The sequence below is a fragment of the Plectrocnemia conspersa genome, unplaced genomic scaffold (assembly GCF_051122295.1).
Source record: "Plectrocnemia conspersa isolate PC_06_02 unplaced genomic scaffold, ASM5112229v1 ptg000006l, whole genome shotgun sequence".
Lineage (NCBI taxonomy): Eukaryota > Metazoa > Arthropoda > Insecta > Trichoptera > Polycentropodidae > Plectrocnemia > Plectrocnemia conspersa.
In genome coordinates, this window is record NW_028277170.1 from 5994116 (window position 1) to 6012299 (window position 18184).

The 18184-nt window shown below is 30.0% G+C and overlaps 1 protein-coding gene across 2 annotated transcripts in view; it reads right to left on the bottom strand.

Moving 5' to 3' along the window:
- The window catches only part of LOC148234095 (frequenin-2), a 260251-nt gene that overhangs the window by 239880 nt on the left and 2187 nt on the right, over nucleotides 1–18184 (bottom strand). Inside the window, exon 2 of one of the 2 annotated variants that reach the window (XM_088187447.1) lies at nucleotides 1391–1545. The exons of the other annotated variant lie outside the window; for it this stretch is intronic. The gene's annotated coding sequence lies outside the window, so the exon portion shown is untranslated. The remainder of the gene's footprint in view (nucleotides 1–1390; nucleotides 1546–18184) is intronic. 2 annotated transcript variants of the gene reach the window in all.

The following is an 18184-nucleotide window of genomic DNA, read 5'->3' on the forward strand; positions in this document are numbered from 1 at the left end:
ATTTCATATTTTGAAACTCGAATCATGTGTCCGAGTTACTTTATCATTTTTACGTTTGAAGGTTTAATGAAGTTCTCGATCGTGTCATTGAAAACCTTCTTAGTCTAGATACGCCTAGATAGCCACATTTCAAATTAATTGTAATAATTTCTAAAGACATTGCACCTTACGAATTTAATTCTAGTTTTAAGTTCTTGTTTATTAAACCAACTATCTTTAAAAACTAGCTTCTAGTCATTTTGAAGTGGACCCTAATCTGTTTGGCGAGGTCCATTTCTTCATTTACTAAGCTACCCAAATTTTTTATTATGGATATTTTTATACATTCTCCGAAGGTCGTCAACAGTCTCAAAAATATTGCCGTATCATCAGCATAACGAATATTGTCTCTGCCGAGTTATATTTATTTTTGTCCCTGGAGTGCTTCTTTGAATATGGTTTTTAAGTATAAATTGGAAAATGTATGAGATGTAACACATCTCTATCTGACAGCTTTGTAATATTTTCAGTTTTTTATTGCTGATTGATTCAAATATTGATTCCAACCAAGACCCTTTATAAAAAGATCATAATCTAAGCAATCGAATGATTTCTCAAAATCTATGAAGCAAATGTAGATTTATGAATTTCATAACATCTCTGACGTAGCGTTTGCATGCAGAATAACAATTCTCGAGTACCTATGCCTATTCCAAATCCAAATTGTTCCCTGCTATTAACTTCTTCACAACATTGATAATTATTCCTTGTACAATTTTTTTAATTTACAATTTTTTGCGAGTGTTTCATTAAGCTGATAGACTGACAAGTATATTTTATTATTGAATTTCATGAAGATCTTTTAGTTGTCGTTCTTCAAGTTTTTCAAAAAATCTGCTGATATCGAGTCAGTATCGACCTATTTTTATTACATATTCTACCTCAGATTTTAATATGAACCGTTCCGTTTTAAATTTGTTTTTATTTGTTATGGCTTTTTAATGATTTCCAAATATCCATCTTTCGGGAATATATTTTTGTTTTACTCTTAATGTTTTTTTAATTCTGTGTAATTGAAATAAAAACAAGCTAGATCAAGCATAGTGACATCTTTTGATCGTAAACTGTAAAAATAATAATAATAAAATAGATGTCACTAATTTACAGACTAATTTAAGTAGGAGTTTATTGTGTTTACCCCATTATAACGCACTTAGTTAGGGTGCAAGATTTACAATAAATAAGTAAAACACAAACATTTAAAAAATGTGGGAAAGTATAATTTATGAAATAGGCTAGTTTCAAAGTTTATTTATATTAATAAAAAAAGCTTTTTTAAAAATATAAATCTATTAATTTACATACGTATTTAATTTATTGTATATTTTATTATTATTAATAAATAAATTACCTATAAATTTCTGTCACTTTGCACTTATCCGATGAGTAAATGAACATCTTTTACGTTATTATTATGCAAGAAAATCGATCTGTAGAACGGTAAAAAAAAATTTAAATCACTTCACTGACGCAGAACGAAGCTCATCAAGATCAAGCCAATTTAGTCTGAAAAGAATATTAAATTTCTGTTAATATTCTCGATTGATTTTGCGCATCGCAATCGCTGTTGTCTTTCCACTAAGTAGCCAGCAGGAAAAACGCAAACGCAAACATGTATTAAATACACAATAATATACATAGTATACTACAAAGAATTACATACAAAAAAAAATGAAGTAAATATTATATATCTGATATTGATTACAGACATCGCATTTAGACATATGTACATACACGCTTATAATATAATATAAAAATGATGACACACATATAAAAAAATACAACATAAATCGCACCGCCTTCTCTTAGATATCACTATATTACTTTTCGACTATATACTACGTCTATTTATAATTAACAGCTAATCAGTACAACAATCCATATAATGCAATTAAACATATTAAAATGTATAATGATATATGATATTAAGTGCACTTAACAAAAGCGCTCAAAGTTTACGAAACTAAGTTATACAAAGTCTCAATATAGAAATATCTATATGTATATATGCATTTGTAGTATACGTTTATATACATATGCATGCATGTATTGAGTTACGTAATGTGTATTTCAAGTTTGATTAATAACAATATTTAGTTGCCGAACAACAGCACTTATGTTGCGAACTTTGGCTAATGTGTATTGACCAATTACACATTGTATACATATCGGATGTATCGGAGCAAATATATATCATACTAAGCAATTTTCAATGTCAACTATTATTGTTGTTAAATATTTTTAAGATCGTTAGCCAATTCAGAAATATTGCTAATTATTTTAGTACCAGTGTATACAACTTTAAAAATGATTTTAATTGGAGGAACATAAATATGTTCTTTTAAGCGTCTAAATTAACTTTTGTAGCCATAATAAATTGATAAAAACAGACAATATGCATTCAGAAATTAGTAATATTTCACCTAACTTCAATAAACTTCGTCATTGGTTTAATACGTTACAGCGGATAAAATTCTGTAGTTTTAAAAATAGCACTTATATATATATTCGATTATTTTAATTTATTTTTACCGAATCATTGTGCCTATACAAAGGCACTCGGAGCGATTATGGCGCGTTGCCGATGGTCTGCGCCTCAAAATAATGCCCTATAGATCTCCACAGTAATGGTTTTTAAAAGTTAATGGATGATTTTTTATATGAGAATATAACATATACAGACTTGGCCATAATTATGGGGCACCCCTTAAAATGGTATGTAGCTCGTTACAAGTGCATAGTCTGATCTAAATATTTTATTTTTAGTTATAATTTTTTTTATCTAATAATTTATTTTAAATATTAAATAAACATTTAAAAATTGCTAAAAAAACGTAATTTAAGAATATAATTTTATTTTATATTATTGACTAAATATATCGGAAATTATAAAACACATTAATTGTTCATGACAAATTGACCAAAATGATTTAAAACTGTTCAACATAAGCCAAAAATTGGAAGAAAATGAAAGATAATTGCCCTAGAAGATTGAATCTTGGTTCGCGCCTTTAAAAATCGTCAAAAAACGTTTTCAAAGCTGGATGCTTAAGTCTCTGTAAGTGAATAGCCATCCATTTATTCGCAGACGGTGAAAAGAAGGCTCTACTACGTGGTACTCTTTCAAGTACCGAGATTGCACATCCGAAAATTGGGCGAATGTCATTTGGTCTGATGAATCCAACTTGTAGGTAATTTTAAACTAATATTAGATAAAATAAAAAAATATTAAGAACTCAATTTATTGTTAAATTTATAATCATACTTTTTTTGAACATTTTTTCAAGGTTTTAGGACCCCTAGTGTAGTGCAAGTGCGTTGGAGAGTCGGAGAGGAATATATAGCTGATTGTATAGTACCCAAAGTCAAATATTATGGCGGAAGCATTATGATTTGGGGCTGCATGGTAGCAGCATGTGTAGGAAACCTGTACACTTGCAAAGATAATATGAATATTAACATTTAAATATCAATGTTGGAACTCACTTAAATGGATTCCTATAGGAAAATATTTCCAAGCACAGACTAGCTACCATACAATTCCAGTAAGACACGTGCCATACTTCACGAAAAAGCAGGGATTGGCTTGCATTAAAGAGTTTGACGCTTTTAGAATGACCTGCACAGTTTTTTATTAAGCATTTATGGGCAAAAATAAAAGGAAAGCTTGCCTAACATTAAAATTCAAAATTGTGCTGCGAAAAAAATTGCAGATGGAATAGAGAAAATTGTCTATGTCCACCTGCAAGTCATTAGTTGATATTATGCCTAAAATGGTTGCAGCTGTAATTATTGCTAAGGGTGGGTCTACTAAATATTAAAAATAAACTTAAAACAATCTCGATCGGTTCAGGCGGTAAGGAGTTCAAGCGGCTCAATAACTTAGAAAGTAATTATTATTCTTTACTTAATAATTCAAGTACATTTGAAAGAAGATAAAGGCAATTTTAAGAGTATAGTCCAAATAAAGATAGCTGAATTACATGGGGATGGTTTTTAAGATAATACGTTTTACCATAAACCGCCGTATACGAATTTAACAGATTATGTTTTGCATTGATTACTGACTAAAGATAAAAAAATTGTATTTAAAAAAGATATTGTGTATGCTTGTGAAATAAACTTAACAATTACAGTTTTCACTACTAAGACATTAACACGAAACATATAACTAAATTGTTGTTATGATATATTCCCAAAAAAAAATCAAAAAAATATTAGGATGATTGCAGTACCGATTGACTTTTATTTACTTTAGTGTTACAAATGTTTCTAAATAAATGTCAAATAATTAAGATCAAAAAATCATCACTGCATGGAATAGTTCCACTTTACATAAATGTATGTGAAATATGTTCCTTTAATTGTTTAAAATTTGTTAAATAAATAATAAGTCATCTTCAAGATATACTCAATAATTATGTAAATACAGTTACATGTAAATATTATTGAAATTGTGTAATGGCGAAGTGACTCCTAGATTACACATAAACATATTACACAACTATTCTCCCCTACATTAAGCAATTTTCTGAATTACACTATGTTTATTTGTGTTTGTATTTCACATGTAGTATATATATACATAGAAATTATATAATATACGCTAGCAAATATACACTTCGCCATTAAACAAACATGCATTTGCTGACAAAAGCTGTTAAGAAATCACGTTTTCAGAATATTTCATGAGATTCCCTCGTCCCACGTCTAAAAGTTTGTCACGTAAATGTGAATTTCTCTTTTTCCGTCAAATTCCCATAGAATCTATCCCTGTAAACCATGAAACGCCTCAGATAAAAAAATAAAAATCACACTGAAAACCATATGTGTTCAACGCGTCACGTTGTGTAAAGGTGGTGCTTGATATGTATCAAATATGACATATCGTTTCATCAGATTTGGTGCTTTGTATCGCACAGCCAGCAAATAATTAACTTTTGTTAGTACATATGTTTATGAAGGCATAATACAACGCGGTCAAATATATAATTTCGGATTTGAAGATAAAACTTTTACCAACGAAAAGTTATTTTATTTATTTATAGTTCATGGAGATATTTTACATCTAGTCATAAAACACAATAGCGAAATCCCGGACGATTTATTTTATCCCGGGATCAGAAATGGCTAACCCCGTAAATCTGTATTGATTTTTTTCCGGTACGGCAATCCCTAATACCACATTAAATGTGGAAAAACATCACATGGTAATAATACTCGAAAAATAAATCAATAATGTATATCAGATAATCCTAACATTATGTCATTAGGAAGGCTTTCATATTATTCTTTTATTTTTGGAGCGCCTCTCAGACAACATTTAGCCTAAATGCTTCTAATTAAACAATAATTGATTCGAATCAATAACTCTTTTTGTGAATAACAAAATTTATGATTATAAGCAAGCTTATCAATAAACAGAGATAGAATTGAAAGGATGAAGCAATACCTGGATAGTTGAGTAGATGACGAAATGGACCCCAATAAAGAGTACGCTTTAAAATTATTAAAAACTAGTTTTTAAATTTTAGAATGTAATAAATGGATCAGAAAAAATGCGAAATCTTGGTTGCGAAATATACACCTGTGCAGTCAAAAACCTGGAGGGATTCTCGGAACTTGTAAACATGGTAGTCACAAACATTTAAGATCGGACTTGATATTAGAAGGAAAAGATTGAGAAGAATTTTTTTAACATTCTATTGATATGATTATCTTTATTTTTAATGCAACTTAAAATTTAATAATTATTGATATAGTCTTTAAAGATATAGTTACGTCAACTTGTGACAACACGCTAATACGTAGCGTCCTCAGATATGATCTGGAATTCAATTAAAATACTCCTTCTTATTGAAGAGAATTCGAAGAAAATTTCTCGAATATCTCTACACGAGGAAGTATGGGTTATATCCGCATTTGTAATCTATATATTTTTGTTAGGAACGTTGCATTACAATTCATTTCAACAAAGGGGCTGTGTCAATAACCCGTGAATGCTCGACGACAATCGGCTGCGAGTTTTAGAGTGCCATAGAGTTGCGATCGCATCCCCTATTCTTACTCGTTGCGGCCAGACGTCAGCGCTTGTGAACGCTTCTTTTTTACGAGTCACCCAGCTTCTCAACAACATTGTCAAACACAAGGCTGTTTTTTACAATATCTGTTAGAAGCTAAAAATACGTGGGATGTTTCTCATCTATTTTAGATATAAAATTTTTTTTTTCATGTTAAATTGCATATTATTTTATTTTTGATGACACAGAGAGATCTGTCAAGTCATGATGGTCAGATTTATAATAAATAATAATAATAATGATGTGTGTATATTTATTATATTGCTATTTTTATACCAAAAATTTAACTAAGCTTTATATCAATGCATTACAAACTCAAAAAAACCATGTACGATTTAATTGAAAAAAAATTGTTACTGAATTTTACGAAAATATTATATTTATTGCAAAATATTTAGAAGAAGTTTTGTGGAGCTTTTCAAAATATATTTTGAGTTTTTGTGCTTCTCTTTTAATTTTTCTCTAATGTTGTAACTTATCTATCGTTTAAAACATACGCGCTTATCGCTAAATTGTAACATTTCCTTATCAGAAAATATCGGTTTTATGTAAAACTAAAAATAATATGAATAGCATACAATCCAAAAATGTAAATATAATATTATCAATAACCATAATTTACAATAAAAAAAAGGGATTTTTTACTTATAGAGTGAACGGATGTTTCTGACTTATCGCAATGTTCACATCAGACACGCAAAAAAATACATAGACTTTACTCAAAGTGACGGGTAACGTTTTTGTTGAAACAGCTTTTCCGCTGACTCTGCAGAAAAGTTGAATCCGAGGAAAACTGACCTAATTGCACTGACCCAATACATTAAATGGGTTGTCGGATAACATCTAAGAGCAGCACTAAAATATAGTGCGTACGTTTTTATGAAATATGTCACTATATAACTACACCGGTAAAAAATCAGCACTTAATTGTCAGGTCCTTCGATAATGTTTATTTAACACGTATGTATTCATACGATAAAATATACAATCTATACAATAAATTGTATATTTACCATTATTGGTTGGCTATTATTTATTAATGCAAAAACGAACTGCTCTAGCAAAAAATATGTATCTCAATTACAAAGAAGACTTCCATGCGCCATTAATGAAAAACAATTGAGGCATTGTTAAACCTACTTTACAAAAAAAAGTTAATTTACAAAAACACATCGTTAAAGCTAATTTACAAAAAAAAACGTTATCTCCATCGGGAGAGCAAAAAACATCCAATTAAATGTTAAGGTACAGTGGATCCTCGCTTAATGAGTATAATTCGTTCCAGAATATTACTCGTTGAACGAAACATTCGTTAAGCGAAACAATTATTTCTACATGAAGAAATGTTAACTATGATAATGCCTAGCAGAAGATTTAGTTCGTGAGTTAGTTAACCAATGACTGCTAAATATTTTACGCTCACAGAATTTATTCCCGGGACTTGTTATGCGAAACAACGCTCGTTAAGCGAGTCATTTTTTTTTACAAATTATGGGGGATGCTCGTTAAGTGAAGTTCTACTGTATAGTTAATTTAAGAACGATATCGATGTCATATTTAATTTGTTACTAAACGCGTATCTTAATAATATATTTAATATATAAAAACATGCAATGCAGCAAATAGATTAAATTAATATTAGACTTTTTTCAATTGATTTTGCCATACACATTTGATAATTGTCTATAAATATATTTATATACGCTTCAAACACAAAGCTTCATTTATGATATGAATATATGCTTTTGACATATTACAACCACTCATCAAGAAATTGTATCGGTAATAAGATAAATCGAATCAGACTAATATAAACTTGTTAATCACGAATCTGACATTTCTAATTAAGTACTAGCTCTAACGTATATTATTAGAATTGATATTAATAATAACCTACATGATATTTATACTATATAAATTTTAACAATCTAAAAAAAAATATGCAATTAACAACTTATTTAAAACACATAGTCAATGTGAAATTACTACATAATAACAATCTACTTACACGGCTTGAAAGCTTATAGGATTAAGTTGCCAAACTTTGTCTTATGCATCACACTCGCAAGTATTTACACCAGCTAGCTACCACTTAAAGCTGATTGCTAGCTTTTGTGGGAGTTAAGCACTGTGATTCACATTGTGGGATTCGCATTGTTTAAGTTTAGAAATGAGTCGCTATATCACAAGTAACCTAAAATTGTAAAATGTTACTCATAAGTGCCTCTCTATTTTGCTTAAAATAATTTTTAAAAATACATTTATATTTATGTATTTCATAATAGCTTTTAAGATGATTTGTGGATTTATCTGACAAAGCTTTATTTTCAATGTGTGTTTATTTAATTTAATACGGCTTATTTTGTATTGATAGAAATAAAAAGTATACAACTACAATAAAAAATGTCCCAATAGAACAGAAGTGTCAAACCTTTTAGATAATCTGAACAACAAATTATTAAGGATCGAATATAAAATTTAATAAAATTTTATTTAATAAAAAAATTAATGACGTTCACAATAATGTATATTTTTAACGTCGCTTCATTAGTGTAAATGCAATGATATTTCATGAAAATTAAAATACTTTCAAAATCATAGAAATATAGCTGTAAATTTTTTATTTAAAAATACCTGTTATCAATGTATTGCTTATTAATCTTTATTTTTGTTGAAAGTGTTTTAAAGTGCATAAATTCAACGAATTTTCCAGTCATGTTTATTGTGGTCAACATATTTTTAGGGTCACGAAAGTGACATGAAAAATGATAACAAAAAAAATAGAAATTGTCCGGACATTTTTATGATATTTTACGTACGAAAAGGCTTGTCTCGCATACTAGGCACACATATTACATGTACAATAAAAAAAATAATGGTCAAAAGGGGTGATAAAATGTGATTTTAAAATTTCACAAAAGAGCCACGGATAATCTACAGAGCAAACCCGCTTCGGCTGTTGAATTATTCAAAACGACGCAAAGTTGTCTGAATTTGAGAACACGTTTCGATTATTTCACTCGGTTATGAACAGAGGGAAAAGAGGAAAAATAACGGTGAACATCAAGCATTGAAAAGCCGCAACCATAATTAAATAATTAATACCGACTCCATTTAAATTGTGGTAGAAAAAATATTATTACCTCTCGAAGATGGAATAAAGAATTATTATAGGGTATATATTTTGATTTATAATAGCACATTAATTAACCAACAATTATTCAGTGGGTCATTATATTATCACTATATTAAGATTTATGTTCATTTTTTACACAAGTTAAAATTATAGTGCAATATAACAAACCTTTATTAATAGTTCATTTAAAACTGATTTACTAACTGTTCAACCGCATGCAATAAACATACTGCAAAAGCTCAACAACATTTGGAAGCCATCGGAAAAGTAAAATATGTTGAAATGGAAAACGTGAAAATTATACTAATCAAAACTGTCATTTTATACTAATTCACAAATGTAAAATTGTGAAATTAAACTTTTCTTCATCTCGTTATATTTTTACTATATACATATATATTAGTATCTTGCTTATAAAACTGGAGCATCTGACAATAACCGTCCGACTGCTTAATACTGTGAATCAATGATTTTTTCCTGCACATATGGGGAGCTCAGTTACTTACATGCGTTTTCTTGTGAAAACTGTGAAAAACTGTAATTAAATTTATAAAATTACAAAAAACAATAAATGAAAATATGCTTGTACTATATATTACTTTCATTGAACAAGGAAATGCCTTGTTAAGACAGATTAAAAGCGACCCTCGTTCAAGGGCGCATCTCTAAAATTTAATTGCTCCCAATAGTGCTCTTATCTTCATTTCCTACATTATTTCTTTAATTTCACACAACATCCAATCAAATTTTATGTTCATTGCTTACTCTAAATTTATCTCTAAATAATAAAAAGGAATTTCAATGTGGTTTTTTTCGCCCTGATTTTTTCCATCTTATCCTATCTGCGCTCAACTTTACACTAAAAATTGCTTCGCTGGCCTACTATCTAATCAATGCATCTCATTTGTAATTTATGCTAGCTTTCATGTCGTAATGCAGTCTAGACGCTAGAGTATCGATTGCTATCCCTTTACTATCGTCATAATTCAATACAATGTACCTATATATCATTTTTAAAGCTGTAAGCTGCAGTTGATTGCCAAAAAAAATATTATAGCGTGAAAATAAGCAAATTAAATAGACATATAGGCAATATGTACAATCACAAATAATGACAATTTGCAGAACTACAATTAAAATTAGTCTTTTTTATAGTAAGATTGACTCACATATATTACATTTAGAACGTCCCTTATGTTTTATTTCCCACCTGATTTTTTTGTAAACCTATAATAATCTAATATTTTAATAACTCGAAACTTTTTTCATTGTTCCTAAGAATCGATCAATCAAAACAAATTTTTACAATGTGTTAATGATAATTCACCATTTTTTTCTTTGTCGTTAGAGCTACTCCTCCTACTTTTAATTTAATTTTGCCATAATATATCTGTTTAAAACGTTATAGTCATAAACAGAAACAAGTTGGCGATGAATTTTAGCAGCAGCTTTTCAGAAACGGATAATTTACGGGTCAGTTCAACTGAGCAAATAAGCGATAAATGTTATTATCGCTTCTAAATACGATATAAAATCATTGTTACATCAAGAAAATGCAACAATTTTGTAAAACTATTTTTTCCAAAGATTATTAATAAACGTAAATGCATATGTAGCTCTACTTTCATGTACATAAATTAACAATATTTTTACATCTAAAACAGTGTTTATTTTATTAATCTTTAAGACAAATCTTTACTTTGAATGCGGATAGCCCGAATAAGTCGTTAACATAAAATTTATATTGATTTAGTATTTATAATTCCGTTTAAAAAGTTATAACTTGTTATGTTGCTCTTACAAGAATAATATTATTCTTTTACCGACACACAACATTTGTATAAAATTGTGAAAATATAATTTTCTTCCAATAACTATTTACTCTAATTTTCTTAATATTATTTATTATTTTAGAAAACTGTGTATTTTCATTATGTTTGACTTATTTTGTTAAAAAATTTAAATAATTAAGTTATTGAATCAATTAACATAAAAATTTGCGATTAAGTAAGGTAAGATTTTCATTTTTGCTATTATATAAAAATCAATAAAATGACAGCGTTTATACAGTTATTTAAAAATGAATTTCTGCTTTTATACAGCACTCTTTACAAATAGTTATAATATAACTGCAGTAAAACGCAAATCGTTTCTGTCGCTTACTTTAACGACGCCCAATTAATCATCGCCCAGTTGTCGTGTTCTGCGATTATTATCGTATAGAAAAAATCGACCATTTTATACGTATTTAAATTATTAATTTATTTATTCATTAAAATTATATCACGACCATCGTGATTTAACAGGTTACCCCAATGCATCATGATAACCAAAAATAATAAAATATGAATATATTAAAAAAAAATATTTACCAAACGATATCCTCATAACTGACATTAAATAGATCAATGTACAATATCTTCGATTTCATAGAAGACTCGAATAACTTGCAAATGAAATGCATCTTGATGAGATTAAAATCGATAGTTGGATTTTCAATTTTTAAATATCGATATGAACTGAATAGAATATACTGACTTATCCAAGGATGAACTTTTTGATCTTATAGCAGTAGGAGTTCAACTCAAGTCTCAGTGAAATCTGGTATTTATTGAGAGAAGCCTATCTTTTAAAGCAAACTATGGCAGTTTAAATTATATTATATTTGCAACAACGTATCTATTTGTATCGGGATTTTTAATAATATAAGTATATATAATGAGATTTTGCCTTGTAAAATACCATAATATATTTTAATGTTTTAGTTTTAGACAAGCAATAACAATCTTAAAATTGCATTTAAAAACTTAACTTTTAGAAGTGTCTGTTGCTTTCATCTGACTATTAAAACCAACTGTCCGTAGAACAAAAAAGAAATCCTAACAGACGGAAACGGCATTGTTACAAACGGAGCTCAAAATAATTCACCTTTATTTTACCTTTCCGAATATTCAGTGCAGTGCTTTGTGTCCTACTAATATTTATTAATGAATACTTAGAATGCTCTAAAATTATCTAACCATATTATCGGGTCCATAAAATCTTACGCCTTTACCGCGTTAAATTTTACACAGATAAAACGTTTTAAATTACGGAAATGATCTATAACACTAATACGCAACTTTAGCACTTAGTCATAAACGAAAGGGGTTATGACACAAATGTCGATCATTAAACAAACATCGTCGGCGTAAAGCCACTTTACGATCGAACTCAACAGCTTTCTTATGATTGAAAAGTGATACACACGAGCGGGACTTAATTACGTTAGCTCGTCAAGTATTTATGGGATGCATTAAAATTAAGGCGACGCCAGAAATTGCCATGAGTTTTCAAATACACTGAGAAAGGAATAGAGACGCAATAAAATGTTTAAGAGCAATGCAACAGATTTATTGAGCATTGGAGACGCTTAAACCATTTTTATATTTTCACATATTGATATAATAAAATATCGAACGGAAACCTTTTCAGACTCGTATCCCGAAAATGTAATATAGTTTTCAATTTAACAGTAAGGAATACCTTGTAAAATTTAATAAAATGTTATGGTAACTCTTTACGGCAGAAATGCAAAATATCGGTTATTTATTTCACGAACACAACTTCAAGAGAAAAATATGCATAAAATGTATATTATTATTTGTATTCACAAAAATAAAATAAGACCGTGCCTTAACAGAATACCCCAATGCGCCGCGATAATAAAAAAAACAACACAATGTATCTATACAATATATAATAAAATAGAGAAAAATGGAGAATCTAAATTACTAGTATTAGCATATATTATTACAAACACACAGAAAAAAATAAATATATAAATAAACATAATTTCATTGATAGTGTGGCGACCTCACACAGATGACTACGTTTGAAAGGGTCTTTGACTCAAAACTTGCGTTTATTTACTGTAACCAAAATGATCAAAAATGAAACAACACAATAGTTTGAAGAATTTTGGACGACACTCGTCATTGAGAGAATATTTCTTTGTTGCGAAACGGTCACAGATCCACAGCATTGCTGCAATGCCCATCAAGCGAACGTCGCTTTCTAAAGGCGTATACCTATTTCGTCGTTCTAAGAAGCGACTGCAGCGATCGATGCATAATTGCGATTGGTCAGCAAGCTTTGCAGCCCTGGACTCCGATGAAGAAAAACCTGTCACCAGCAGCCACTCGAAGAGACCATCAGATTCACCCCGCCTGGCAGACGCGACCCCACCATCAGTTGAAAAGTTACGACCTGAGACTTCATCCCTGCGTCAGCTACTCCACCACCACTCGGAGAAAACATCTCGCCATTTATCGTCTATCGCAACATATGTAGTCTCACTGGCAACGAAATCACACCCCTAGGGTTATCAAACCCTAAAACTTCAGCATATATACAGGATTAAGTGAAACAGTCTCTTTGATTTTGATTGGGCACAATAAATTAAAAAAGCCATGTAGGAAAATAAAATTGAATTTTTTGAAAGAAACACAAATCCAGTGCTTATTGTCAAGTTTTAAAAATCAGATCACTCAAATGTCCACATCTAGTTGCATTACACTGGTAAAGGCGTTCCTGAAAGATTTCCATAACTCTGCGTGTGAGGTTGGCCGGAATGGTGCTTACTTCTTCTGCGATTCTATTCTTTCACCCAGATTTATCGGTCAGTATTCAAAAACTTTTTCTTAATATAGCCCTAAAGTAAAAAAGTCGCAGAGGCTCAACTTCGGGAAACGGGCCGACATTTCATACAATACAGCCATTAAACTTCAAACTGTGTGGGCCGTAGTTCCACCCTGTCGCAACCACAGGTCTAGTAATTCAACACCTTTGACATCCTGCAATCTGGGTTGCAAAAAGTATCTAAAGCAAGTGCGTGCTTGCGAGAGGAACGCCTAGGAGATTTTTTTCGCATCAAAAATGGACTCTAAAATACGCAGCCTCGGTGCTTGCTGGTCCACACCATCTTAGCAACTAAAATGGGGCTATTCACCTTGCCGAATAAAACAACTCCCCCCTCTCTCGCCCTACCTCCCTCTCCACACCGCCCCTCTCAAATACGGAAGATAGTTTTGCTCCACCTTGTATGAATGCTTTGTGCTATAGCTCATACATTATTTTGTCATTTTGATGTCGATACGATAAGTGAGATAAGATTAATTCGAAATAAATTTAAAATAAGTATGATAACGATAGAGATGATCGAATAAATCATCCTACTCTTTCCTTTTATTTCCTTACATGCGCTCCGAAAATTATTTCGAGAGGGTCTAAAAATTCAATTCCGAGTTTTCTATGAACTTATTTAAAGCGGCCGTGAATTATTTTTGGATACTTTACTGAGTTATTAAAGGGTGTGCCCTGAATAAATTACAACTTAGTAATAACTATATATACGCTACGATATCAGCGCGATAGGTCAATGAAAACAGTCGTTGCATACCAATCGAAAGATCTGAGGTTCGTATCAGAGTGAAATGCAAAAATCAATGTATCTGATTTTATTTTATTTATTGAATACTTTCCAAGTGCGGTCATGTTTCGAAGCATCAAATTTATTTTTATGAAATATGAACTTAAATAAAACGTTAAAGCAAGTTATGCAAATGTATCTCAATTATTAATTATGCGATCTAAGAACAACCAAATGACTTTTAATAAAAATGGAACTTTTAAGAGCGTTGTTGTTCATGATTAATTTAGACCTCGCGCGTATGTTAATAAGTGGCTTTATACAACAAAAGAGTAGCGTAACAAAGGATATAGTAATCGTGTAGTACACCCAATATTGCACAATAACCACAAAATTTCAATAGACAATAGACGTTAATGAATTAGGGTGTGATTCTAAAAATACTGAGATTTATTTTTAATTACACTAGTCAGCGATTCCTTAAACCGTTTTTAATTATCCGATATTACGCGGCTCAACTATTATATAATACATTAAAATACTTTCATACTTTTACTAAATGCACAAATGTTTTTTTATACACTGTATGCGTATAATATAAACATATAACGTCGACGCGGGAGCCGTCGCGTGATACTATCTATCGCATTGTTATAAATCAAGTTAGCGGCCCATAGGGCCTTTCAATTACGTAGGTGCCGAGATTAACTGGGTATCAAAGGATAATATACAACCGAGGGTCGAACGTGTTAAAATAACACGTTAATCTCACGGTTTAGAGACGTAGCGAGCAAACGTTACGAGTTAATATATTCGAATGCGAATTTGAAGCACGGTTATTATTTTTGTACATACATTCTCGAATATGCATATATTTTACTAACGCTAAAGGGTTCGAATTCTTTTTCAAAATATATTCGTAATATGAAGCATAGTTTAATCATCAACAGAATATTGATTATTTACCGGAATTATGGTAAATATACTAAATATAAATTAATTTTAAAATTGCTTATGAATACCTTGAAGATACAAAAAATACGCATATACATATTTAACACTTGTCTGCGCTTTTTTTAACATTCGCGTTAATATGCAAAAGCGCTCCATTGGTGTATAACCATACCTTTGTATACACAATAAAATAAAATATACATACAGCACGCATTTAATACACATATACATAAAGTATGCAAATATAATTGGAATTTTTAATTTAAAAAATTGTAGTCGTCGGTAAAATGTTAAGCGATTAAATTAAAAATTAGGGTAAATGTGGTGGTAAAAGGCTGCGAAACTCGGTTATTATGTTTTATTATAGCAAACTACGAAAACTTTGCCATACAAACGTCATAGGGGAAGTTCAATCGTCGGAATAATGTTGTGTTATTATTTTTCAATGTATCAAGTTAAAATTAACTTGGATTACTTTTAAATAAATTATTTAAGATGTCATAATAAACATATTTGCATATGAAATAATAAACTGGCTTATAAATTTCATTTAACGCTAATTATTTGCTCATATAATTGAAATGCCAACGTCAAAAGAGCGCTGCATTATAAGCGCTGCGTCATAAGAGCGTTTAGAGTACGCTCGGGATAAGGATTCCGGTTTGTTATTGTGTGCGTGAACTGTGTGGCTCAAAACAATTTCGCTCAGAATATTTAATTTTTTTATTTTAAAAGAAAATATATGTTTATTTAACATACATACATCTGCGCTAAGTTAGAAATTTCAACGGACAATTAAAAATATATTATATAATCGAAAAAACAAGACATTGATGTCATTAATTAAATATTTGCAAAATTCAAAATCTTTCACTAGTCAAAAAAATAATGAAGTCTTTAGCTATTCTTCAAAAGCAAAAAGATATAAAATGGGGAAAGAAATTATTCGCAGATTGTTTAATGACTCGACGACTTTATTAAATCATTAGAATCCATTGAATAAATTAAAAAATTATCATTGGCACACCGATAAGAATAATAACTTTTTTAATCCTTACAGAGAATAGTGTAAAAAAACCAACAACGTACGGATTAATGAAAAAATAATTAAAATATTTTAATCCACGGTAAGAGAACGAATAACTTACAGTGTATATTTGAAGCCTTGATATCAATTAACCCAGATATGCCCAAGAAAATTTGTTCTCTTAAAATTTCATTTATAAATAAAAAACAGTGGCACGAGTTTAGTGACCTACCCATGGGACAGTGGGCATATCTGGGTTTTAAACCAATATCAACACAAAATTATTCAAAATAAATCATTAGAGAAGATCGAACTTCTGTGCCACACTGCATTTTAATGACGAATACCAGCGTTGGCGAATCAGCGACTGTCCTTAAAAAAGAAAGCGAGACAACGAAGTACACGCTACATCGCTTCTCCCTCTCATATACATGTACACGCACACAATAACAAACCGGCATCCTTATCCCGAGCGTACTCTACCAAAGTAGCGCTGTAACAAAATAGCGCACGTCAAATGCGCAGATAGTCATAAGAGCGCAAAATACTTTCATAATAAAATCAATGAATAATTTAGGAATTGGCTATACAAAATATAAGTAAATTATGATAAATTTACAAAGAATAAAAATTCACGAGATATAGGCGATAAAATTATTATTTTATGTGCCAGAGCGTAATGACTAGTCAATGAAAACATTACTATTTAATAATTATAACGTACATACAAAAGTATGACTCCCCATCCCCATACGTACGATATACATATATTTTGTACTAAAATGAAACGCTGATTTTGAATTTATTTTGTTCTGTAATGTTTCATTAAACTGACAAATAATTATCGACTCGACTTGCAATAAATGCGTACAGTTATAAGGCAGGTATATGGCTCATCAGACCTTTTTTTCATTTATTTTAGACAACTACACTTTATCGTGAATGGCGAAAAGAAGCGCAAAGTGTAAGATCATCTGAAAATAAATGTGACTGCAAAGGGTTAAAACATTAATTTTGCCGAATTAATTTTAATCATATTGTATAATTATCAAAAAGGAAGTAACCTATGATTTTTTAAATACCAAATTGTAACCCTTTACAAAAAAGTTTCACCGCTGTCCAGGTGCATACCAATACATGACATTGGTGAATAACAAAAATGGAAAACATCAAATTGAAATTTGTAAAAGAATGTGCGATACATATGTATGTAAAAAACATTTAACATATATATCACACATTTATGTTAAAGAACGATGATATTTAAAGCTCAAATACTTCATGAAACGTTATAAATAATAATAAAAGCTCATTTTTATGAACTTCAATTTAATATATTTCCATCTGTGTAATAGCCTTCAACCATTGGTTATATTTATTATATGTTTATTAAGATCATTTTTAGATTTTAACCGATTTTTGCTATGTGTGTATTTATATATTTTTTATATATATATATACACAAATATATATTTAATAAACACGTAACTTAGCTTTTTAAGATGTAAGAGCTTGCGTATCGTGCTTTTTCAGATGTT